At 43.1% G+C, this 25,077-nt stretch overlaps 1 pseudogene; it reads left to right on the top strand.

Moving 5' to 3' along the window:
• The window catches only part of LOC147978642 (uncharacterized), a 58,876-nt pseudogene extending 50,602 nt beyond the window's left edge, over nucleotides 1–8,274 (top strand).
• The last annotated feature ends 16,803 nt before the right edge of the window (nucleotides 8,275–25,077 follow it).

Below are 25,077 nucleotides of genomic sequence, written 5' to 3'. Positions count from 1 at the left end.
CGCGTGCCCCTGAGTCAACCCTAGATCTGAGGTCTAACCCCCCCTCTTTTTCTCCAAGTCTTTTCAGTCTGCAATAATTTCAAGCACTATTCATCATGCCATAACTTCTCATCCGTAGATCCGTTTTGCATGCATGAGATATCAAAATGTTCATCATGTTGTGCTCTTCATTTTGTTCCATTGTGCCATGCTTGTTTGAGTCGATCTTGATGCCCAAATGTTTGATGCAAGAGTGCTATAAAATGTTAGTTCCTGTTTCTTATCAGCTTATGAGCATTTGTCATTTTTGCCACGATTATTGTGTGCTCCATATGGGCATGAGCTCTACATGTGTTTTGGGCTATATCATGTCATCTTTACAGGGGTGTATGCCATGTATTTTTTTGATCAATGTGGTGACTAGCACATGCATGCAAAGTAGCTCTCATGATGTTGCTGATTTCAGGGACTTGAAATTTCACCAAGTCTTTTCCCAGCTGTTATTTTAATGCCATGTATTCATGTTGCTACATAGAGATCCATGCTTCTTTTGAGTATGTTCGGTAAGGATGATTTTGACATATGATTACGCTCTATCCATCCATGCCCCTGTTTGCATTTATGGAGTGCCCTAGCATGACTCAATCTTGCTCTACTTTTGCTATAAAATGTTCCTGGCAGATTGTTTACATGTTAATCAATTTTGCCAAGGTTGTTGTAGTTGATCCATGCATGCTATGAGATTGTTCTTGCCATGGATAGCTTCTTGAACATGTCTTCTTGCTGGTAGTATGCTTAGTTTGTCATGCAATACCTTGTGTTGAGTGCATCAAGCTCGCAAACATGTCTTCATAATTCTGTTTATGCCATGTCCAGTTTTTCTTCTAAGTCTGAATCCGTTAACGAAACTTGCTATGTTTACATGGGTGCCATCATATATTCTGATCCTTTTTGACTTATGGTCAGTAAGGGACTTTTGTTATATGCTTTGAGTAGATTCATGTCATGCCTTGTATTGCTATGATCTGATCCTGTAGCATGTTGTTATCTTGCTCTAAACATTGCTTCCTGGTGTTAATTCCTGACATGTTAATTTTCTCACTAAGTCTGTGATGATGTTATCTTTTGCACTTTTGCCATGCTTGTTTGAACCTGCTCTTGTGTGATTTAGCCGTAGCTCAGTGTTCATCTTTTGTCAAGCATCTTGAGTATATCACTGCCATGTGCTTTGTTGTTATGTTAGAGTGCAGTAGCTTAGTTTCTTGTTGCATTCTAGATGGCATCGTGCTGTTAATCGCAGAATTGTGTCATTCTTATTTTGCTTGCCATTTGCAACCCATGCATCCGATTCCGGTGATCTTTATATCGATTTCGACCGAAATCAACTCATCTTTCCAGCGGCACTCTTGGATTGCCAAGTTGATGCCTGGTTCAATCTTTTCCTTCCGGAGCACGCATATGCATTGCATACCACATCTCACATATCATGCCATGTTTTGCATTGCACCGTGGTTGATTGTTGTTTTCCTTTGCTTGTGTTCTTGCCTTGGGTAGATCCGGGAGACGAGTTCGTGATCGAGGAACCTGTTGAGTACGCTTACGAGGACCAAGCTTACGTCAACTCCGAGAACTTTGCAGGCAAGATGACCATACCCTTGAAATCACTTCTATCTTAGCTTACTAGTTGCTCGCTCTATTGCTATGCCACGATACCTACCACTTGCTATATCATGCCTCCCATATTGCCATGTCAAGCCTCTAACCCATCTTGTCCTAGCAAACCGTTGTTTGGCTATGTTGCCGCTTTGCTCAGCCCCTCTTATAGCGTTGTTAGTTGCAGGTGAAGATGAAGTTTGTTCCATGTTGGAACATGGATATTGTTGGGATATCATTATTATATCTTGTTTAATTAATGCACCTATATACTTGGTAAAGGGTGGAAGGCTCGGCCTTATGCCTGGTTTTTTGTTCCACTCTTGCCGCCCTAGTTTCCGTCATACCGGTGTTATGTTCCTTGATTTTGCGTTCCTTACGCGGTTGGGTGTTATGGGAACCCCTTGACAGTTCGCTTTGAATAAAACTCCTCCAGCAAGGCCCAACCTTGGTTTTACATTTGCACCAACAACCTATCACCTTCCCTTGGGTTCTGCAGACTCAAGGCTCATCTTTATTTTAACCCCCCCCCCCCCCGGGGCCAGTGCTTGTCTAAGTGTTGGTCCGAACCAGAGCCACTTGCGGCGCCACCTCGGGGAAACTTGAGGGCTAGTTTTAGCTGTACGTAGTGTTCATCCAGTGTTGCCCTGAGAACGAGATATGTGCAGCTCCTATCAGGATGTCGGCGCATCGGGCGGTCTTGCTGGTCTTGTTTTACCATTGTCGAAATGTCTTGTAACCGGGATTCCGAGTCTGATCGGGTCTTCCTAGGAGAAGGAATATCCTTCGTTGACCATGAGAGCTTGTGATGGGCTAAGTTGGGACACCCCTGCAGGGTTTTGAACTTTCAAAAGTCATGCCCGCGGTTATGGGAAGATGGGAATTTTTTAATGTATGGTTGTAGAGAACTTGACACTTGACTTAATTAAAATGCATCAACCGCGTGTGTAGCCGCGATGGTCTCTTTCCGGCGGAGTCCGGGAAGTGAACACGGTTCTTGTGTTATGCTTGAACGTAAGTAGTTTCAGGATCACCTCTCGATCACTTCTAGTTTACGACCGCGCTTTGCTTCTCTTCTCGCTCTCATTTGTGTATGTTAGCCACCATATATGCTAGTGCTTGCTGCAGCTCCACCTCACTACCCTATCCTACCCATAAGATTATATAGTCTTGATCGCGAGGGTGTGAGATTGCTGAGTCCCCGTGACTCACAGATTACTTCAAACAGTTGTAGGTGCCGATGACAACCGTGCAGGTGACGCAACCGAGCTCAAGGAGGAGCTCGATGAAGATCGTGTTCGATTGTGTTGTTTCGTTTCCAGTTGATCAGTAGTGGAGCCAAGTCAGGGCGATCGGGGATCTAGCATTAGGGGTTGTCTTTCTTTATTTGATTCCGTAGTCGGACCTTGATTGTATTCTGGATGATGTAATGATATATATATATATGTATTGTGTGAAGTGGCGTTTGTAAGCCAACTCTTTATCCCTTTCTTATTCAGTACATGGGATGTGTAAAGATTACCCCTCTTGCGACATGCCTACTATGCGGATATGCCTCTAAGTCATGCTCCGACACATGGGAGATATAGCCGCATCGTGGGTGTTACAAGTTGGTATCAGAGCCATCCCCGACTTAGGAGCCCCCTGCTTGATCGAATCGCTGACGTTGTTGAGTCTAGAAAAATGTTTTGAGTCTTATAGGATTATATATATCGGAGAGTAGGATTCTTTTTACTCCTCAGTCCCTCCGTCGCTCTGGTGAGGCCTCCTGACGTAGATATTGACTCTTCTCTTCTCAAATTTCACGAATTTGTTTTTAGGATCACGCGGGTATCTTGGAATCGTTCTGATGGTTTTGTGACGAGAACATTGTTCTTGGTGCCTCCTGACATTTAGGGGTTGTGGCAGTGTCCCGGGGAGTTGAGCTCCGAGGTGTTGTCGTCACAATTTTATTATTGCAGTTCTGGAATACCTGAGTTTCGCCGACATCGAAAATCTCTTTTATGCAGTTGTTGGTGAGATAACCTCGACGCCACCCAGTACTGGGGCGGGAGGTCGGGAGTATTGCCATAACTCGTATAACGGATGCTTTTCAAAGGTTGAGGTAAATGATTTCCGAAGGTTTCTTGGTTATGTGTTGAAGGATGGATACAGCTAGATGTAGGTTTTGCTAGTTTGGGTGAGCTATTATGCTTCCCCTGTATCCCCAACACCTGATTGCATAACCAGAAAGTTTCAGGAGTTTATAAGTGGGAATTCAAGTATCTCCTAGAATATCTTTTCCAACAGACACATGATACGATATGGGATCTATCATATGTTTGTTCCGGCTTATTTTGCAAGCCAATCCTTTGTTTTGTTTTGATTGTGGTATTCGAGTTGCTTCGAAGTCAAGAGTTGATTCCATACCTTTTTGAAGCGGTGTTCTCATACTCCTATGTGAATACCAATCCTTCATGATAATCGATATTGTCATGGCAATCCTTTTCAACCGATGTCTTTCTCTTCAAGTGGTTCCGATCATTTCAACATCCGCAAGTTCAATTCTAAGTTCTCTCAACGGTGCTCATTTCATCCGCCCCCAAGTTGTCTTTGTTTTCCCGCCCACCCACCCTTTTCTTCAAGGATTCAGATTTCTTAATCAAGTATCCATTTTATTCATGTGAAGTCTCTTCATTCTTTTCAATCAATGTTCTTACCCGGTGGTTCTCGTGAAGATGCTCTACAAGTTCATCATTATTCGTTCTCTTTCTTCTCCGGTGGATTCAATTCAAGCTTTGCTGATCATATCCCTTTTCCTCGTTTCAAATATTTTTCCCATACCGGTGCACCTCATAATCATTCCCTGCTTGCTATTCAATTGTTCCGGAGTACTGAAGATTCGAAGATTCGTGTTTCCACTCTGCATTCGTTCAAGCTCTTTCGAGATTGGTATCTCATTCAAGCCATTTAATTCAACCGGTGCAATCTCTCTTTTCAAATAATCGTTCAACGGTGTTTCTTTTGAGTGGGCCCTAACCCACAGGTCTTTTCCCAGGATCTTACCTGACTCCTCTATTTTCCCGGAGTTACTCTCAAATTATTTTCCAAGTTTGATGTAAGAATGAATTATCATCAGTTAGATGTATTTCTCCAAGATCGTTCAAATTATTTTCATCGTTGGCTCAACCTCTTCGCTTTTTATTCTTCTAGAGTACCTCAACAATTCATGGTGGTGTTTCTCGTCGTCATTCTCAAATCTTGAAGACCGAAGAAGAGTTTTCCTCCAAATTTTACACGTTCTTTCAAAGATTCATGGTTCTAGCCTTATGCCATCCTCTCATAATTGTTTTCGATTGTGAGAATTCTTCCACCCATCTGGAGCAATTCAGGAGTATTTTCAGTTTGTTTCTCCGGAGCCCATCATCTCAGAATTATTCATTCCATCTTTCAGCTCTCATTCTCCAAATCATACCGGTGCATCATTCAAATCTCCTCTAATTAGTTCATGATCTCTCCATTCTCATGTATTTATAATCTCTCAAGTTTCTTCGTTCTTTTATAATTCTTCCCGGTGTTTTCCTTATCTTTTCTTTGTTCATTTTTAATTCTTATGGTGGTTCTTCCAAGATTCTTCTTCCTTCATTTATCATATCAATTTATTCGTTGTTTCGATTTTACCGGTGGATCATTGAGGACCTTATTCAAGTTTGCGCCATATCTATCTTAACCCTTTCTACGAGAATAAGTAGTATGCCAAATCCGTTGCTTGTCATCAATTTAAATTGGTGAAGGATAAGCATAATGTAATTCTTATTCTTGTTTCATCGAGTAAATTCAATTCCTGCTTTCTGGAGTGGTTCATCATATCACATTCTCGGTTTGAGATGCTTTATCTTTTCTTTTCCAAGAGTTCCAACCTATCTCAATTATATCACCACGAAGATTCATCTAAATCATTGCAAGGATTCACCTTGTGTTTTCAACTTCTCTTTCCTTTCGTTTGATCATTCTTTTATTACCGGAGTTCTTCATGGAGGCTCTACATGATGATTCACAAAGGATTTAATTCCTTCTCGAAGTGTTCATCAAGAATCTTTTCTGAGGACTTCAAGCATTCTTTGTCTTGCAATCCGGAGTGTAATTCTTTCTAACTTATCTTTTGAGATGGTATTTGATACGTCTCCAACGTATCTATAATTTTTGATTGCTCCATGCTATATTATCTACTGTTTTGGACATTATTGGGCTTTATTTTCCACTTTTATATTATTTTTGGGACTAACCTATTAGCTGGAGGCCCAGCCCAGAATTGCTGTTTTTGCCTGTTTTAGTGTTTCGAAGAAAAGGAATATCAAACGGAGTCCAAACGGAATGAAACCTTCGGGAAAGTGATTTTCTCAACGAACAAGACCCCGGAGACTTGGACCCTACGTCAAGACACAAAAGAGGAGGCCACGAGGTAGGGGGTGCGCCTACCCCCCCCCCAGGCGCGCCCTCCACCCTCGTGGGCCCCATGTTGCTCCGCCGACGTACTCGTTCCTCCTATATATACCTACGTACCCCCAAACGATCAGATACGGAGCCAAAAACCTAATTCCACCGCCGCAACTTTCTGTATCCACGAGATCCCATCTTGGGGCCTGTTCCGGAGCTCCGCCGGAGGGGGCATCGATCATGGAGGGCTTCTACATCAACACCATAGCCCCTCCGATGAAGTGTGAGTAGTTTACCTCAGACCTACGGGTCCATAGTTATTAGCTAGATGGCTTCTTCTCTCTTTTTGGATCTCAATACAATGTTCTCCCCCTCTCTTGTGGAGAACCGTTCGATGTAATCTTCTTTTTGCGGTGTGTTTGTTGAGATCGATGAATTGTGGGTTTATGATCAAGTCTATCTATGAACAATATTTGAATCTTCTCTGAATTCTTTTATGTATGATTGGTTATCTTTGCAAGTCTCTTCGAATTATCAGTTTGGTTTGGCCTACTAGATTGATCTTTCTTGTAATGGGAGAAGTTCTTAGCTTTGGGTTCAATCTTGCGGTGTTCTTTCCCAGTGACAGTTGGGGCAGCAAGGCACGTATTGTATTGTTGCCATCGAGGATAACAAGATGGGGTTTTCATCATATTGCATGAGTTTATCCCTCTACATCATGTCATCTTGCTTAAGGCATTACTCTATTTTTAACTTAATACTCTAGATGCATGCTGGATAGTGGTCGATGAGTGGAGTAATAGTAGTAGATGCAGGCAAGAGTTGGTCTACTTGTCTCGGACGTGATGCCTATATACATGATCATACCTAGATATTCTCATAACTATGCTCAATTCTGTCAATTGCTCAACAGTAATTTGTTCACCGACCGTAGAATACTTATTCTCAAGAGAGAAGCCACTAGTGAAACATATGGCCCCGGGGTCTATCTTTATCATATTAATCTCCTACTACTTTTTCCTTTGCTTTTATTTTACTTTGCATCTTTATCACAAAAATACCAAAAATATTATCTTATCAAAACTATCAGATCTCACTCTCGTAAGTGGCCGTGTAGGGATTGACAACCCCTATTCGCGTTGGTTGCGAGGATTTATTTGTTTTGTGCAGGTACGAGGGCCTCGCGTGTAGCCTCCTACTGGATTGATACCTTGGTTCTCAAAAACTGAGGGAAATACTTACGCTACTTTGCTGCATCATCCCTTCCTCTTCGGGGAAAACCAACGCAGTGCTCAAGAGGTAGCAAGAAGGATTTCTGGCGCCGTTGCCGGGGAGGTCTACGCAAAAGTCAACATACCAAGTACCCATCACATACCCTTATCTCCCGCATTACATTATTTGCCATTTGCCTCTCGTTTTCCTCTCCCCCACTTCACCCTTGCCGTATTATTCACCCTCTCTCTCTCTATCCTCCCTCTCTTTCTCTATTTGTCTCTTTTTGCCCGCTTGCTTTTTGTTTGCTTGTGTGTTAGTTTGCTTGCTTGTCACTATAGCTCTACCTAAATTTGGTGACCTTCACCTTAAAAGGTTAGAAGAGATCGAAAGCAATGTCAGGAGTTTCATGGTTTTGCAATTTTAACATAATAGTTTCTTCAGAAACGAGCTTAAAGAACAGAAAAGTTTTATGAATAAAGAGCTTGATGATATGTCTAAAGAATTCGATGGTTTAAGATCCCAAATTGTTCATCTTGAGAAATTAACTGCTGAAATTTCAGATAGGCAGGCTACCTTAGTTAATAAGATGGCCGCTAAACCGGATTGCTATGAAAATAAAGATGAAGATCTAAAAGTTATTGATGTGTCCCCTATTAAATCTTTGTTTTGCAATATGAATCTTAATAATGATGGGACTGAATATGATCCACGTTTACCTAGAAGGCATTCCAAGAATTCAGAATTTGTTGATCTTGATGCTAAAATTGATAAAAGTGGGATTGAAGAAATTAAAACCCTAGATGTTGCTAAACCCACTATTATGGATTTCAAGGAATTTAACTATGAAAATTGCTCTTTTATTGATTGTATTTCCTTATTGCAATCCGTGCTAAATTCCCCTCATGCTTATAGTCAAAATACAGCGTTTACTAAACATATCGTTGATGCCTTGATGCAATCTTATGAAGAAAAACTTGAATTGGAAGTTTGTATCCCTATAAAGCTTTATGATGAGTGGGAACCAACTATTAAAATTAAAATTAAAGATCATGAATGCTATGCTTTATGTGATTTGGGTGCTAGTGTTTCCACGATTCCAAAGACTTTGTGTGATCTGTTAGGTTTCCGTGATTTTGATGATTGCTCTTTAAACTTGCACCTTGCGGTTCCACTATTAAGAAACCTATGGGAAGAATTAATGATGTTCTTATTGTTGCAAATAGGAATTATGTGCCCGTAGATTTTATTGTTCTTGACATAGATTGCAATCCTTCATGTCCTATTATTCTTGGTAGACCTTTCCTTAGAACGATTGGTGCAATTATTGATATGAAGGAAGGAAATATTATATTCCAATTTCCATTAAGGAAAGGCATGGAACACTTTCCTAGAAATAAAATTAAATTACCTTATGAATCTATTATGAGAGCCACTTATGGATTTCCTACCAAAGATGGCAATACCTAGATCTATCCTTGCTTGTTATGCCTAGCTAGGGGCGTTAAACGATAGTGCTTGTTGGGAGGCAACCCAATTTTATTTTTATTCCTTGCTTTTTGCTCCTGTTTAGTAATAAATAATTTATCTAGACTCTGTTTTGGTTGTGTTTTTTGTGTTTAATTAGTGTTTGTGCCAAGTAGAACCGTTGGGAAGACTTGGGGAAAGTCTTGTTACACTTGCTGTAAAAAACAGAAACTTTAGCGCTCACGAGAACTGCTGCCATTTTTATTTGGAAAGTGATATTTAGTTAATTATTTTTCCATATGATTAATAGATAAATTACTAACTTCCAGAAATTTATTTTATAATTGTTGGGGTTCCAGATCTTGCGCTAGCTACAGATTACTACAGACTATTCTGTTTTTGACAGATTCTGTTTTTCGTGTGTTGTTTGCTTATTTTGATGAATCTATGGCTAGTAAAATAGTTTATAAACCATAGAGAAGTTGGAATAAAGTAGGTATAACACCAATATAAATAAAGAATGAGTTCATTATAGTACCTTGAAGTGGTCTTTTGTTTTCTTTCGCAAGCGGAGCTCACGAGATTTTCTACTTTAAGTTTTGTGTTGTGAAGTTTTCAAGTTTTGGGTAAAGATTTGATAGATTATGGAACAAGGAGTGGCAAGAGCCTAAGCTTGGGGATGCCCATGGCACCCGCAAGATAATCTAAGGACACCTAAAATCCAAAGCTTGGGGATGCCCCGGAAGGCATCCCCTCTTTTGTCTACTTCTGTCGGTAACTTTACTTGGAGCTATATTTTTATTCGGCACATGATATGTGTTTTGCTTGGAGCGTCTTGTATGATTTGAGTCTTTACTTTTTAGTTTAACACAATCATCCTTTCTGTACACACCTATTGAGAGAGCCATACATGATTTGGAATTTGTTAGAATACTCTATGTGCTTCGCTTATATCTTTTGAGTTATGTAGTTTTGCTCTAGTACTTCACTTATATCTTTTAGAGCACGGTGGTGGATTTGTTTTATAGAAACTATTGATCTCTCATGCTTCACTTATATTATTTTGAGAGTCTTAAATAGCATGGTAATTTGCTTAAAATCCTAATATGCTAGGTATTCAAGAATAATAAAATTCTCTTAAGAGTGTGTTGAATACTATGAGAAGTTTGATGCTTGATAATTGTTTTGAGATATAAAGATGGTGATATTAAAGTTGTGCTAGTTGAGTAGTTGTGAATTTGAAGAATACTTGTGTTAAAGTTTGTGATTCCCGTAGCATGCACGTTTGGTGAACCGTTATGTGATGAAGTCGGAGCATGATTTATTTATTGATTGTCTTCCTTATGAGTGGCGGTCGGGGACGAGCGATGGTCTTTTCCTACCAATCTATCCCCCTAGGAGCATGCACGTAATACTTTGCTTTGATAACTTGTAGATTTTTGCAATAAGTATATGAGTTCTTTATGACTAATGTTGAGTCCATGGATTATACGCACTTTTCTCACCCTTCTACCTTTGCTAGCCTCTCTAATACCGCGCACCTTTCGCCGGTATCATACACCCACCATATACCTTCCTCAAAACAGCCACCATACCTATCTATTATGGAATTTCCATAGCCATTCCGAGATATATTGCCATGCAACTTTCCACCGTTCTGTTTATTATGACACACTCCATCATTGTCATATTGCTTAGCATGATCATGTAGTGGACATCGTATTTGTGGCAAAGCCACCATTCATAATTCTTTCATACGTGTCACTCTTGATTCACTGCATATCCTGGTACACCGCTGGAGGCATTCATATAGAGTCATATTTTGTTCTAAGTATCGAGTTGTAATTGTTGAGTTGTAAGAAAAATAATAGTGTGATCATCATCATTATTAGATCATTATCCCAGTGAGGAAAGGATGATGGAGACTATGATTCCCCCACAAGTCGGGATGAGACTCCGGACGAAAAAAAAAGAAAAAGAAAAGAGGCCATAAAAAAAGAGAAAAGACCCAAATAAAAAAATGAGAGAAAAAGAGAGAAGGGACAATGCTACTATCCTTTTACCACACTTGTGCTTCAAAGTAGCACCATGATATTCATGATAGAGAGTCTCCTATGATATCACTTTCATATACTAGTGGGAATTTTTCATTATAGAACTTGGCTTGTATATTCCAATGATGGGCTTCCTCAAAATGCCCTAGGTCTTCATGAGAAAGCAAGTTGGATGCACACCCACTTAGTTTCTTTTTGAGCTTTCACATACTTATAGCTCTAGTGCATCCATTGCATGGCAATCCCTACTCACTCACATTGATATCTATTGATGGGCATCTACATAGCCTGTTGATACGCCTAGTTGATGTGAGACTATCTTCTCCCTTTTTGTCTTCTCCACAACCACCATTCTATTCCACCTATAGTGCTATGTCCATGGCTCACGCTCATGTATTGCGTGAAGATTGAAAAAGTTTGAGAACACTGAAAGTATGAAACAATTGCTTGGCTTGTCATCGGGGTTGTGCATGATTTAAATATTTTGTGTGGTGAAGATAGAGCATAGCCAGACTATATGATTTTGTAGGGATAACTTTCTTGAGCAATGTTATTTTGATAAGACATAATTGCTTTGATAGTATGCTTGAAGTATTATTATTTTTATGTCAGTATTAAACTTTTGTCTTGAATCTTTCGGGTCTGAATATTCATACCACAATTAAGAAGAATTATATTAAAATTATGCGAAATAGCACTCCGCATCAAAAATTCTGTTTTTATCATTTACCTACTCGAGGACAAGCAGGAATTAAGCTTGGGGATGCTTGATACGTCTCCAACGTATCTATAATTTTTGATTGCTCCACGCTATATTATCTACTGTTTTGGACATTATTGGGCTTTATTTTCCACTTTTATATTATTTTTGGGACTAACCTATTAACCGGAGGCCTAACCTAGAATTGCTGTTTTTTGCCTGTTTTAGGGTTTCGAAGAAAAGGAATATCAAACGGAGTCCAAACGGAATGAAACCTTCGGGAACGTGATTTTCTCAACGAACAAGACCCGGGAGACTTGGACCCTACGTCAAGACACAAAAGAGGAGGCCACGAGTTAGGGGGCGCGCCTACCCCCCCCCCCCCCCCACAGGTGCGCCCTCCACCCTCGTGGGCCCCCTGTTGCTCCACCGACGTACTCCTTCCTCCTATATATACCTATGTACCCCCAAACGATCAGATACGGAGCCAAAAACCTAATTCCATCGCCGCAACTTTCTGTATCCACGAGATCCCATCTTGGGGCCTGTTTCGGAGCTCCGCCGGAGGGGGCATCGATCACGAAGGGCTTCTACATCAACACCATAGCCCCTCCGATGAAGTGTGAGTAGTTTACCTTAGACCTATGGGTCCATAGTTATTAGCTAGATGGCTTCTTCTCTCTTTTTGGATCCCAATACAATGTTCTCCCCCTCTCTTGTGGAGAACCATTCGATGTGTCCGTGTAGGGATTGACAACCCCTATTCGCGTTGGTTGCGAGAATTTATTTGTTTTCTGCAGGTACGAGGGACTCACGCGTAGCCTCCTACTGGATTGATACCTTGGTTCTCAAAAATTGAGGGAAATACTTACGCTACTTTGCTGCATCATCCCTTCCTCTTCGGGGAAAACCAACGCAGTGCTCAAAAGGTAGCAGTGTTATGTCTTTCTTGACAATTTTCCCTTCATGCTTCATGATTCAAAAGTTGTCAGGAATGAGATATTTAAATCCATCATTTTCTCCCTTGGAGTTATCTTGGTATAGATTTCACCCAATGCCTTCCCTAAGGAATGTTGCTTATTGTGGTGTCTATCAATGATACAAGTTTTTCTCCTATCCTCTCGACGAAAGGAGTTGTCATCTCCTTGTTGACCTCAATCCAATCTATTGTTTTTTCGTTAGTGGCAGAATTTCACCTCAGTTTTGAGATGTTTTCCATAAGTCCACAACAAGCTTACTCTTTTCTTGTTGGTTTCCAACAACTCCGTTTGACCCTTCCCCTAAGGATGCCTTTTCAAGCTCTTTTGTGGCAGAAGTTGGCATCTTCTTCTCCATCCTTTCATTTCAAAGATCTATATTGTTTCATTTCTTCCGGTGGCATCGTGATGTTGCTATTTCCTCTCATCATCTCAGATTGTAAGGACCATGTTCTTTTCGTGCTTATCCATTTAACCGAAGTGTTGCGCCCTCTGCTCAAGTTCTTTTCATCTTATCAAGTTTCATATCTCTTTTCAACCGGAGTGCTGCCCGAAGTTGTTCTTCCTTGTTCCTCTTTTCTAACAGAGTGTTTTCAACTTTGTTCATCTCCGTTGTATTCCTTTCTTGAAATTGGTTAACCTTTCAAGGTTCTTTGGTTTCACTCGTTTGTCAAAGAAGCAACTTTGTTTTACCTCTTATCTTCCTCATCCTTTTCCCTCCGGTGCCATCCTAGATCTCGGGACGAGATCCTCTCGTAGTGGTGGAGTGTTGTAACGCCCCGAGACCGTTGCGCCAGGTGTCTTCCAATTATTCGTTGTTGTTGCCTTGTCATTTGTTTGCGTGTCATGCATTTCATATCATGTCATCATGTGCATCGCATTTGCATACGTGTTCGTCTCATGCATCCGAGCATTTTCCCCGTTGTCCCTTTTGCATTCCGACACTCCTATGTCCTCCGGCGCCCCCTTTTGTCTCTTTTCGTGAGCGGGTGTTAAATTTTCTCAGAATGGACCGAGATTTGCCAAGCAGCCTTGGTACACCATCGGTAGACCGCCTGTCAAGTTTCGTGCCATTTGGAGTCCGTTTGATACTCCAACGGTTAACCGAGGAACCGTAAAGGCCTCGTGTGTGTTGCAGCCCAACACCCCTCCAAAGTGGCCCAAAACGCTTCCAAACCCCCTCCATCCTTTCGGCCGTTCGATCACGATCGTGTGGCCGAAAACCGCACCTCATTTGGACTCTCCTAGCTCCCTCTACCTATAAAAATATCTTCCCCTCCGAAATCCCGGATGAAACCCTAGATCTTTCCCCTCTCGCCCGCGGGACATGTCCGTCCCGGACCGGACGTAACCGCGCCGCCGCTCCCAGTCTCTCAGCGCCTGCCACATGGCCTCCGCCACCGCGCACCGCCGCCCGGCCCGCGGGGCCCGTAGCCGGCCCGCTCGACCCGCGCGCACCGCCGCGCGCCCGCGCCTCTCCGCCGCCGATCCCGCGCCGCCACCAGAGTTCTTCTCCGTCCCGCGTCCGCCGGCGCCGCCTTCGCCGCCCTGCGCCGCGCCTCTCCGTCGCCTGCGCCGGACGCCACCGCGGGGCACCGCCGCCGCCACCCGCTCCGTCCGCAGCGCGCCCCTCCGCCTCCTCTGCTCCTCGTCGCCGGCAGTGAGCTCCGGCCACCTCCTCCCCCTCTCCAGATCGGTCGTCGTCGTCTCCCTCCTCTCCGGCGAGCCCGCTCCGGTCATCCTCGATCTGCGTGCCCCTGAGTCAACCTAAGATCTGAGGTCTAACCCCCCCCCCCTCTTTTTCTCCAAGTCTTTTCAGTCTTCAATAATTTCAAGCACTATTCATCATGCCATAACTTCTCATCCGTAGATCCGTTTTGCATGCATGAGATATCAAAATGTTCATCATGTTGTGCTCTTCATTTTGTTCCATTGTGCCATGCTTGTTTGAGTCGATCTTGATGCCCAAATGTTTGATGCAAGAGTGCTATAAAATGTTAGTTCCTGTTTCTTATCAGCTTATGAGCATTTGTCATTTTTGCCACGCTTACTGTGTGCTCCATATGGACATGAGCTCTACATGTGTTTTGGGCTATGTCATGCCATCTTTACAGGGGTGTATGCCATGTATTTTTGAGATCAATGTGGTGACTAGCATATGCATGCAAAGTAGCTCTCATGATGTTGCTGATTTCAGGGACTTGAAATTTCACCAAGTCTTTTCCCAGCTGTTATTTTAATGCCATGTATTCATGTTGCTACATAGAGATCCATGCTTCTTTTGAGTATGTTCGGTAAGGATGATTTTGACATATGATTACGCTCTATCCATCCATGCCCCTGTTTGCATTTATGGAGTGCCCTAGCATGACTCAATCTTGCTCTACTTTTGCTATAAAATGTTCCTGGCAGATTGTTTACATGTTAATCAATTTTGCCAAGGTTGTTGTAGTTGATCCATGCATGCTATGAGATTGTTCTTGCCATGGATAGCTTCTTGAACATGTCTTCTTGCTGGTAGTATGCTTAGTTTGTCATGCAATACCTTGTGTTGAGTGCATCGAGCTCGCAAACATGCCTTCATAATTCTGTTTATGCCATGTCCAGTTTTTCTGCTAAGTCTGAATCTGTTAACGAAACTTGCTATGTTTACATGGGTGCCATCATATCTTCTGATCCTTTTTGGCTTATGGTCAGTAAGGGACTTTTGTTATATGCTTTGAGTAGATTCATGCCATGCCTTGTATTGCTATGATCTGATCCTGTAGCATGTTGTTATCTTGCTCTAAACATTGCTTCCTGGTGTTAATTCCTGACATGTTAGTTTTCTCACTAAGTCTGTGATGCTGTTATCTTTTGCACTTTTGCCATGCTTGTTTGAACCTGCTCTTGTGTGATTTAGCCGTAGCTCAGTTTTCATCTTTTGTCAAGCATCTTGATTATATCACTGCCATGTGCTTTGTTGTGATGTTGGAGTGCAGTAGCTTAGTTTCTTGTTGCATTCTAGATGGCATCGTGATGTTAATCGCAGAATTGTGCCATTCTTGTTTTGCTTGCCATTTGCAAACCGTGCATCCGATTCCGGTGATATTTATATCGTTTTCGACCGAAATCAACTCATCTTTCCAGAGGAACTTTTGGATTGCCAAGTTGATGCATGGTTCAATCGTTTACTTCCGGAGCACGCATATGCATTGCATACCACATCTCACATATCATGCCATGTTTTGCATCATGTTGCTTGCGCATTGCACCGTGGTTGATTGTTGTTTTCCTTCGCTTGTGTTCTTGCCTTGGGTAGAGCTAGGAGACGAGTTCTTGATCGAGCAACCCGTTGAGTATGCTTATGAGGATCAAGCTTACGTCAACTCGGAGAACTTTGCAGGCAAGATGACCATAGCCTCGAAATCACTTCTATCTTTGCTTGCTAGTTGCTCGCTCTATTGCTATGCCGCGATACCTACCACTTGCTATATAATGCCTCCCATATTGCCTTGTCAAGCCTCTAACCCACCTTGTCCTAGCAAACCGTTGTTTGGCTATGTTACCGCTTTGCTCAGCCCCGCTTATAGCGTTGTTAGTTGCAGGTGAAGATGAAGTTTGTTCCATGTTGGAACATGGATATTGTTGGGATATCATTATTATATCTTGTTTAAGTAATGCACCTATATACTTGGTAAAGGGTGGAAGGCTCGACCTTATGCCTGGTTTTTTGTTCCACTCTTGCCGCCCTAGTTTCCGTCATACCGGTGTTATGTTCCTTGATTTTGCATTCCTTACGCGGTTGGGTGTTATGGGAACCCCTTGACAATTCGCTTTGAATAAAACTCCTCCAGCAAGGACCAACCTTGGTTTTGCATTTGCACTAACAACCTATCACCTTCCCTTGGGTTCTGCAGACTCAAGGGTCATCTTTATTTTGACCCCCCCCCCCGGGGCCAGTGCTTGTCTAAGTGTTGGTCCGAACCTGAGCCCAAGAACAGTTGTGTTGCCCTGAGAACGAGATATGTCCAGCTCCTATCAGGATGTCGGCGCATCAGGCGGTCTTGCTGGTCTTGTTTTACCATTGTCGAAATGTCTTGCAACCAAGATTCCGAGTCTGGTCGGGTCTTCCTGGGAGAAGGAATATCCTTTGTTGACCGTGAGAGCTTGTGATGGGCTAAGTTGGGACACCCCTGCAGGGTTTTGAACTTTCGGAAGTCGTGCCCGCGGTTATGGGCATATGGGAATTTGTTAATTTCCGGTTGTAGAGAACTTGACACTTGACTTAATTAAAATGCGTCAACCGCGTGTGTAGCCGTGATGGTCTCTTTCCGGTGGAGTCCGGGAAGTGAACACGGTTCTTGTGTTATGCTTGAACGTAAGTAGTTTCAGGATCACCTCTTGATCACTTCTAGTTCACGACTGCGCTTTGCTTCTCTTCTCGCTCTCATTTGCGTATGTTAGCCACCATATATGCTAGTGCTTGCTGCAGCTCCACCTCACTACCCTATCCTACCCATAAGCTTAAATAGTCTTGATCGCAAGGGTGTGAGATTGCTGAGTCCCCGTGACTCACAGATTACTTCAAACAGTTGCAGGTGCCGATGACAACCGTGCAGGTGATGCAACCGAGCTCAAGGAGGAGCTCAATGAAGATCGTGTTCGATTGTGTTGTTTCGTTTCCAATTGATCAGTAGTGGAGCCCATTCGGGGCGATCGGGGATCTAGCATTAGGGGTTGTCTTTCTTTATTTGGTTCCGTAGTCGGACCTTGATTGTATTCTGGATGATGTAATGCTATATTTATGTATTGTGTGAAGTGGCATTTGTAAGCCAACTCTTTATCCCTTTCTTATTCAGTACATGGGATGTGCAAAGGTTACCCCTCTTGCGACATGCCTACTATGAGGCTATGCCTCTAAGTCGTGCTCCGACACGTGGGAGATATAGCCGCATCGTGGGTGTTACACTTATCTAGGTATCCGGCGATCCAAAGTGATCACGACTGGTGCCGTGGGCTAGGTATCCGGCGGCACATGTTATCACGGGTAGCGCTACTTCTCGCGATCCAAAGTGATCACGTACTGGTGTCGTGGGCATCTTCCTTACTAGGGTTGACGTACCTTAACGCCGATGACCGGTGTGGAGAGGGGGGAGGATCCATGGGTGGTCAGAGGTCGTTGGCTTCGGTTGTGTGCACGATCTGAACGCCCTCTGTTGGGGCGCTCTCCGATTGGGGTAGTTTACTTAACATCCGTGATCATGTGCTAGGTGTTGTATATTTCAGCATTGATAACGTTTGCACATGTGATGATACATATTATTTGTTGTAGGAAATGGCGGACGATGAGTTAACTGATATGATGTATGACATGGAGTTTGGAGAACTGATGAAAGACTGGATAGAAGATTGGCTAGATGATGAAAATTCAGATCATGGAGATATGTTAGAGAATGGGGACGAATTGGAAGGTCTTAATGGGAGTGGCATTATCATGTTGTAATTTTTTGGTGGCATCCGACAAGATTATATTTTTGTGTTGAAAATTTATAGATGGATGAGCATGATGATGGTCAGGAAAACAATGAGCATGATGATGGTCAGAAAAACAAATCGGAGATCTCGAATGAAGATTGCATTAGTCAGGTATGGAAGTGGAATTTTTTATTCGCATGCAAATTGAATTTATCCTGAAATATTATATGATAAGTACTTATGTATTTGTGTTATATTTTCCATCTCATTTATGAATGCCATAATGCGTACGACTATTACGGTGAATCCGACGCGGAGACAGGCCTTGATGACTAATCATTAGGTGCACCTGATTCTGGGGAGTCGCAGTCGTCGGTCATGATGAGTGAGGTATGTATGTAATCAATGTTGTATGGAAGTAATGTTATACCATAGAAAGTTGTTTTCATGGCTATGTTATGATTGTGTAGGTCACAGAAGATGAGGGGGAAAAGAATGTCCAAGATACTGCCAGTGCAGATGATAAGAGGGAGATGTTCATGCAGATAATACAAATGACTTCTATGTCTCACGATGCTGCATATGATTTCTGCAACAGCTATGCTAGAGATAATGGTTTCAGCATTAGAAAGAATAATGTGAGGTATAGCAAAACCGAGTCACATCATATGCATTATAGGCGGTTTGTTTGTTCCAGACAAGGAAAACGTGACAGCAGGTTGCTAACCGAGGAAGGACACAACCGTAGGCTCAGACCCGAGACACGCTGCCACTGCGAAGCGCACCTGACCGTGAAGCTTGACCAAAAGCGTGGGCTTTGGTATGTTGACAGTTTTGAGGACAAGCATAGCCATATCTTGGCAGGACCGGACGAGGTACCTTTTCTTTGGTCACACAGAAAATCAAAGAGTGCCAGAAAGCTGAGATAATGTCCATGGGAGCTGCAGGGATTAGAATTCACAACATGATGGATTCCTTCATCAGCAAACATGTATGGTATGACGGTGTTGGTTTTACTAGGTGTGAAATATATAACCTTTGCGCCAGGGAGAAGAGGAAGCTACTTTCAAAAGGTGATGCTGCCACAGCCATAGGCATCATGGCCAGTAGGAAACAAAGGGATCCTGGCTTCTTTTTCGAGTACAAGCTAGATAAGAAAGGACATATGAATAGGATGTTCTCGTGTGACTCCCAGTCTCGTCATGACTATGAGGACTTCGGTGACGTGCTTGTATTTGATAGCACGTACAAGATGAACCGGTATGGTATGCCATTCATACCTTTTGTTGGCCTTAACAATCACCGGAAGACCATTGTTTTTGCTTGTGCCATAGTTTCAAACGAGACCAATGAGACATATGTGTGGCTGCTGCAGACATTTTTGAGGTCCATGTGTCAAAAGATGCCGAAGAGTGCTATCACGGATGTCGACGCTGTGATGATCAAGGCAATTCGTCAAGTCTTGCCAGACGTGTGGCACCGTATATGTACGTGCCATATAGAAAAAATATGAAGTCACAAGTCCTTGAAGGAGTTCCGAACTCTTGTGTACTACAGCACGTCCATGGCCATGTTTGACAAGACATGGCATGTGTTTTCCAAAAGAAGATGGCAGTCGAAAAAAACAGTAACATGGTTGAGATAGATGTATAAGAAGAGGAGACTGTGGGTCACAGCTTATCTGACAGAGGGGTTCTGGTTTGGCATGAAAAGCCACCAGAGGAGTGAAAGTATAAACTCATGCATTCACCTCCACTTAGACGGTGAAATGACCCTGGTGGATATGATTTTGCACTACGAGAACACCGTTGTACGTATCCGTGAGAACGAGGCACGAGATGACTGCACGGCCTCAAAGAGTTTACTGGTGCCGGTTACTAGCTCGAGGGAACTTGAGATAGCTGCTTCTCACGTCTTCACTCCAGCAAACTTATATATGTTCCAAGATGATCTTAGGAAAATTGGCGGCATGGAGATTGTAGAAATAAAGCTCGGAGACGGATCACAGCAGTACATCGTGGCCTGGAAGAAAAACTGGAAGAGCCATTTTTGGGTGGAGTATACACGAGTAAATTCCGCAGAAACTATAATGATTTGAAAGGGTCTACCTTGCAAGCACATGTTCCATGTACTGAAGTACTTGAATATATATGAAATACCAAAGTGTTTAGTTCTTGTGCGGTTCACAAAAGACGCAAGGTTGGGACTGCCGGCGAGACGCGACAAGCGATCTGTTGGGATTTGGATGGACTAGGGCAGCTGAAAGAATGAAATATAGCCAGGTCAGTGTGTTGGCTTTGGAAGCTATGCATGAGGCTTGCAAACACCCTGCTTTGTGGGGTCAGTTACATGAGAGTTTGAAGGCTGTGATAGCTAAGAACCATGAGTATGATCAGCTAGAGGAAAATTTGAGTAAGAAAACGGCTGATCTCAGTAGGTGTGCAATTGAATATGTAGACGATGGTGAAGGCAACATAGTTGAAGTTCAAGATCCTATTAAAGTATCAATGGAAGGTGCAGCTAAGGTAGATGAGAACCGCCCTATGTCGAAAAATGGTAGGCCACTTTCGTATGACGAGATCAGAATCAGGTGGGGCGCATGCAAATTGCTAGGGCACACTAAACGCAGCAAGAAATGCAAACTAAATAAGAAGTAAGTTTTGGTACGCATTATAGGTTGTAATTGTTTTTTACTTGTCATTCATTAACTTTTCCTGTTATCATGTGCAGAAGCGGGGTGGGCGAAGAAGAGTAGAACACTTGCTAGAGTTATGTACGGATGAATCCAGTGATCTAATAGTGAGGTGTTTACAATGTGTTACTGCATACATGATATATACTCTTGCAAGAGGCCAGGACCTTGAGATAGCGCTTGTAGCATATATGGACTAAACAGGAGGCAGTCACTAGGGACTTAAATCATGGGAAATGGATAGCATTTGAGCCATTATAATGATGGCATATTTTGTGTTGTCCACTCGAGTTATATTATATTAGAAAACTAGACGATACCCCGCACGTTATTGCGGGAATGTTTTGCAATATATTCATAGAAAAATGGTTATGTGGAACATGCATATGTTGTTGGGGGACTCTTTTGTTTGCATGTTGTGGTGGACATTTCTCCATGCATGTTGAATGATGAGGTGGCAAACTTGCATGTTAAGAGAAATAGGTTAGTGGGGGCTAGTAGTTTAGATATAGAAGATGTAATTATGTGTGGTAATAAATAATTTTTTTTCCACTCCTCTGGTTCACCACCATTTAGATATAGAAAATACCAGCTCACTTGGGTATAGAGTATAGACTTGGTACCGAAAAAACCACCATTTTCCCCGCATAAAGAAAAGAAAAACCCACCATTTTATGGCATGTTGTGTAACTCGGGCCGCTTGTCGTGATGACGTGGAGGGGGGCGACGGATGCCGTTAGACGGCGCGACACACTGCCGCTCCCGTTGCTGAGCCCATTTAACAATTTTTATTTTGATTATAGCCTGTTTAAATGGGCCGCGCTGGCCACCTGGTCGGGGCGGTTCTTCCCTCACGATCTCCACGCGCGTTCTGTCTATCCACTGCGACCGCCGCCGCCACCGATCCACGTCTTTCCGTCGGTCGCGTTACGCCATGGTTTCATGGAGCGATGACTCGAACTCTTCTTTGGACGGCGAATCCGTGACTAGCCTGTAGGTACGCTCCTACTATATAATCTCCAGATAGTGCTAGGCTTAGGGTTAGGGTTCTTCATTACCGGTATTTAACGCAAGGCGTTGATTTGTGCATTAATTCTATTGTTTCGTTTAGCTCCCTACGACTATCCCTTGCTATGAATGGAGTGGCATTGCCCACGATCTGTCTTCTCGTTGTCTGCATCGAGAACCTTGCGTCGGGCTAGTTGCTTTTGATTCCTTGGACACTAGCAGACGTTTTCTTGCCTGTGGTCAGAAGGTATGTTGTTCCGTACTGTAAATATATGTTTATATTAGCTCGTGCTCGATTTACTTCGCGGTAATCCATTGTTCTTCCCATAATTACATACAATTTCAATTAATTTATGCATTTACAAAGTCCGTAGTTATGTTGTCTTTTTTACGGTCTAATATTTGTTTTAGCCCATAATAGCATATACTTGTAGTTAATTGATCCATATATATATATGTATATCATTGCATGCTACATTTTTTGTTTATATGATTGAGAACATATTTGTAGTGCATTGCTTGTAATTGTAGTGCATTTGTGCATATATGATTGAGACCATATTTTTTCATACTGTAGGAATAAGTGAAATGTAACTATGTGGAATGGGTAGACCCGGAGTGGTCAGTGGCTACAAAGTTCTGCCTCAGAGAACTGTGGAGCATGTATGACGAGAAGCTGAGGCAGAATGTTAAGAATGCTGAAGAAAATTTCAAGTTAATTGGAGAAAAGAGGAGGACAGAGGAAGAGCTGAGATTTTTCAAAATGGACTTTGCTAAAATGGTGGATGATAAGGAGGATGCTCTCACGCAGTTGGGCAACGCAAGATTGTCACTTAGCGATCTCAAAGAGGAGGATGCTCTCACGCAGTTGGTCAACGCAAGATTGTCACTTAGCGATCTCAAAGAGGAGCTGGAGAAGAATAAGATGGCAGACCATGGTTGTGCCAATCTACATCAGGTCCGGAGGGCAAAGGCTGAGAAAGACCGGGCCCGGGTGGTGCTAGAGAGAGACCAAGTGATGAGAGAGAGGGGCCAGCTGAAGCAAGAGAAGAAAAAACTTGAGTATATTATTGCAGATTTTCTCAAACAGAAACACAGGTACGTTGATAAGATCAAGAAGCTGAAGGAGATTTGTGATGAATTTTAAGTATGTTTTGTGGTTTATTGTTGAACTGAATGGTCAAGTCCTATCTGCATTTTGTGCAATTAATTGTGTAAGGCCTAAGTATATTATATTAACTAATAAATTATATCACATTCGAAGCAGTTTTCCCTTCTCTGACCGGCATCCTAATGTCGGTTCTCGACTAAGCACTGAAATTCTTTTGCTTCCACCGGAGCTCCTAAATCCTACTGATCAAGGGTCCTAAAGAGTTGTTGATCATGTAATTGATGGTGCTACTGATACTGATCTTCATGATGCAGAAAAAGAAACGGGTAACAAAAATGCAGCAAAAAAATCTATGCATCATGATTTCAAGCAACGCATAACGCCAAGGGAGTCTGGCGCAAGACACGAGGAAGATCCACCTGCGGACGCCGATCCCGAGAGATCCAGCGGCCATCATACGCACGGGATCCCAGGTGGATCCGCCTACTCCACCCAGCGCAGGATCCACGGGTGGCCCGTCTGCGTCCGACACGCGGGCTGTCTCCACCGAGCGGTCGGGCGGGAGCGAACCTGGCGCGTCCCCCCGCGCCAACTGGTGCTCGTCGACTGGGTCTCTAGCGCCTGGTCCGCTACGCATTGATGACGTCGGCAAGCGGTCCCCAGGGGGTGTGTCGCCCATGTGTCAGCTGGATCTGTCGTTGTCTCGGGCACGGGATCCCACACCAGATGGCACGACAGCCGAGGGTGATTCTCAGGCAAAAAAAGAATTTGTTGAAATTTTATTTTTTTTTGTGTTGAATAATGCCAAATCAAATAAAAAAATCCAAAAGTAAAAAGGAAATGAATTACTCTTCCATGGAAGAAAAGAATGAACACAGCAACAAAAAACATTAAGCTAGAACAAATGAAGGGAGGCAAAAATGAACTGTTCTTACCTGCACATCAAAAAACACAACGCAGTATAGTGATTACTTTTTGATCTTCAGAAAGAACATGTTCATTGAATCCGATTCAATTAAAGTTGGAGAAACTGACACTCATTAGCCACCTGTGTGCGAAGCACGTCAGTAGAACTAGTCTCGCGTAAGCATACGCGTAATGTCGGTCTGAGCCGCTCCATCCAACAATACCGCTGAATCAAGAATCAACTAGTGATGGCAAGTAATATGTATATACCCACGCACACAACTCCTTTGTGTTCTACTCGTGCATATAACATCTACGCATAGACTTGGCTCGGATGTCATTGTTGGGAACGCAGTAATTTCAAAAAAAATCCTACGCACACACAAGATCTATCTAGGTGATGCATAGCAACGAGAGGGGAAGAGTATTTTCCACGTACCCTCGTAGACCGTAAGCGAAAGCGTTATGACAACACGGTTGATGTAGTCGAACGTCTTCACGATCCGACCGATCCTAGCACCGAAGGTATAGCACCTCCGCAATCTGCACATGTTCAGCTCGGTATATGGGGTGCCCCCTCCCCCGTATATAAAGGAGTGAAGGAGGGGGGAGAGCCGGCCCTCTATGGTGCGCCCTAGGTGAGTCCTACTCCCAGCGGGAGTAGGATGCCCCCCTTCCAAGTAGTAGGAGTCGGAGAGAAGGAAGGGGAGGAGAGAAGGAAGGAAAGGGGAAGGGGGCGGCCGCCACCCAATTCGGATTGGGCTAGGGTGCGCGCCTCCCACCTTTTCCCTTCCCCTCCTCTATTACACTAAGGCCCAATAAGGCCCATATACTCCCCGGGGGGGTCCGGTAACCTCCCGGTACTCCGGAAAATGCCCGAAGTCATCCGGAACCATTCCGATGTCCAAACATAGGCTTCCAATATATCGATATTTATTTCTCCACCATTTCAAGACTCCTCGTCATGTCTGTGATCAAATCCGGGACTCCGAACTACCTTCGGTACATCAAAACACATAAACTCATAATGTTGATCGTCACCGAACGTTAAGCTTGCGGACCCTACGGGTTCGAGAACTATGTAGACATGACCGAGACTCATCTCTGGTCAATAACCAATAGCAGAACCTAGATGCTCATATTGGTTCCTACATATTCTACGAAGATCTTTATTGGTCAAACCGCATAACAACATACGTTGTTCCCTTTGTCATCGGTATGTTACTTGCCCGAGATTCGATCGTCGATATCCTCATACCTAGTTCAATCTCGTTACCGGCAAGTCTCTTTACTCGTTCCGCAATACATCATCCCGCAACTAACTCATTAGTCAGAATGCTTGCAAGGCTTATAGTGACATGTATTACCGAGAGGGCCCAGAGATACCTCTCCGACAATCGGAGTGACAAATCCTAATCTCGATCTATGCCAACTCAACAAGTACC

The sequence above is a fragment of the Triticum urartu genome, chromosome 3A, assembly GCF_056163025.1.
Source record: "Triticum urartu cultivar PI428250 chromosome 3A, HENAU_Tu73, whole genome shotgun sequence".
Lineage (NCBI taxonomy): Eukaryota > Viridiplantae > Streptophyta > Magnoliopsida > Poales > Poaceae > Triticum > Triticum urartu.
Note: the sequence above shows the minus strand (reverse complement) of the source record. Positions and strands in the feature narration are given on the sequence as shown.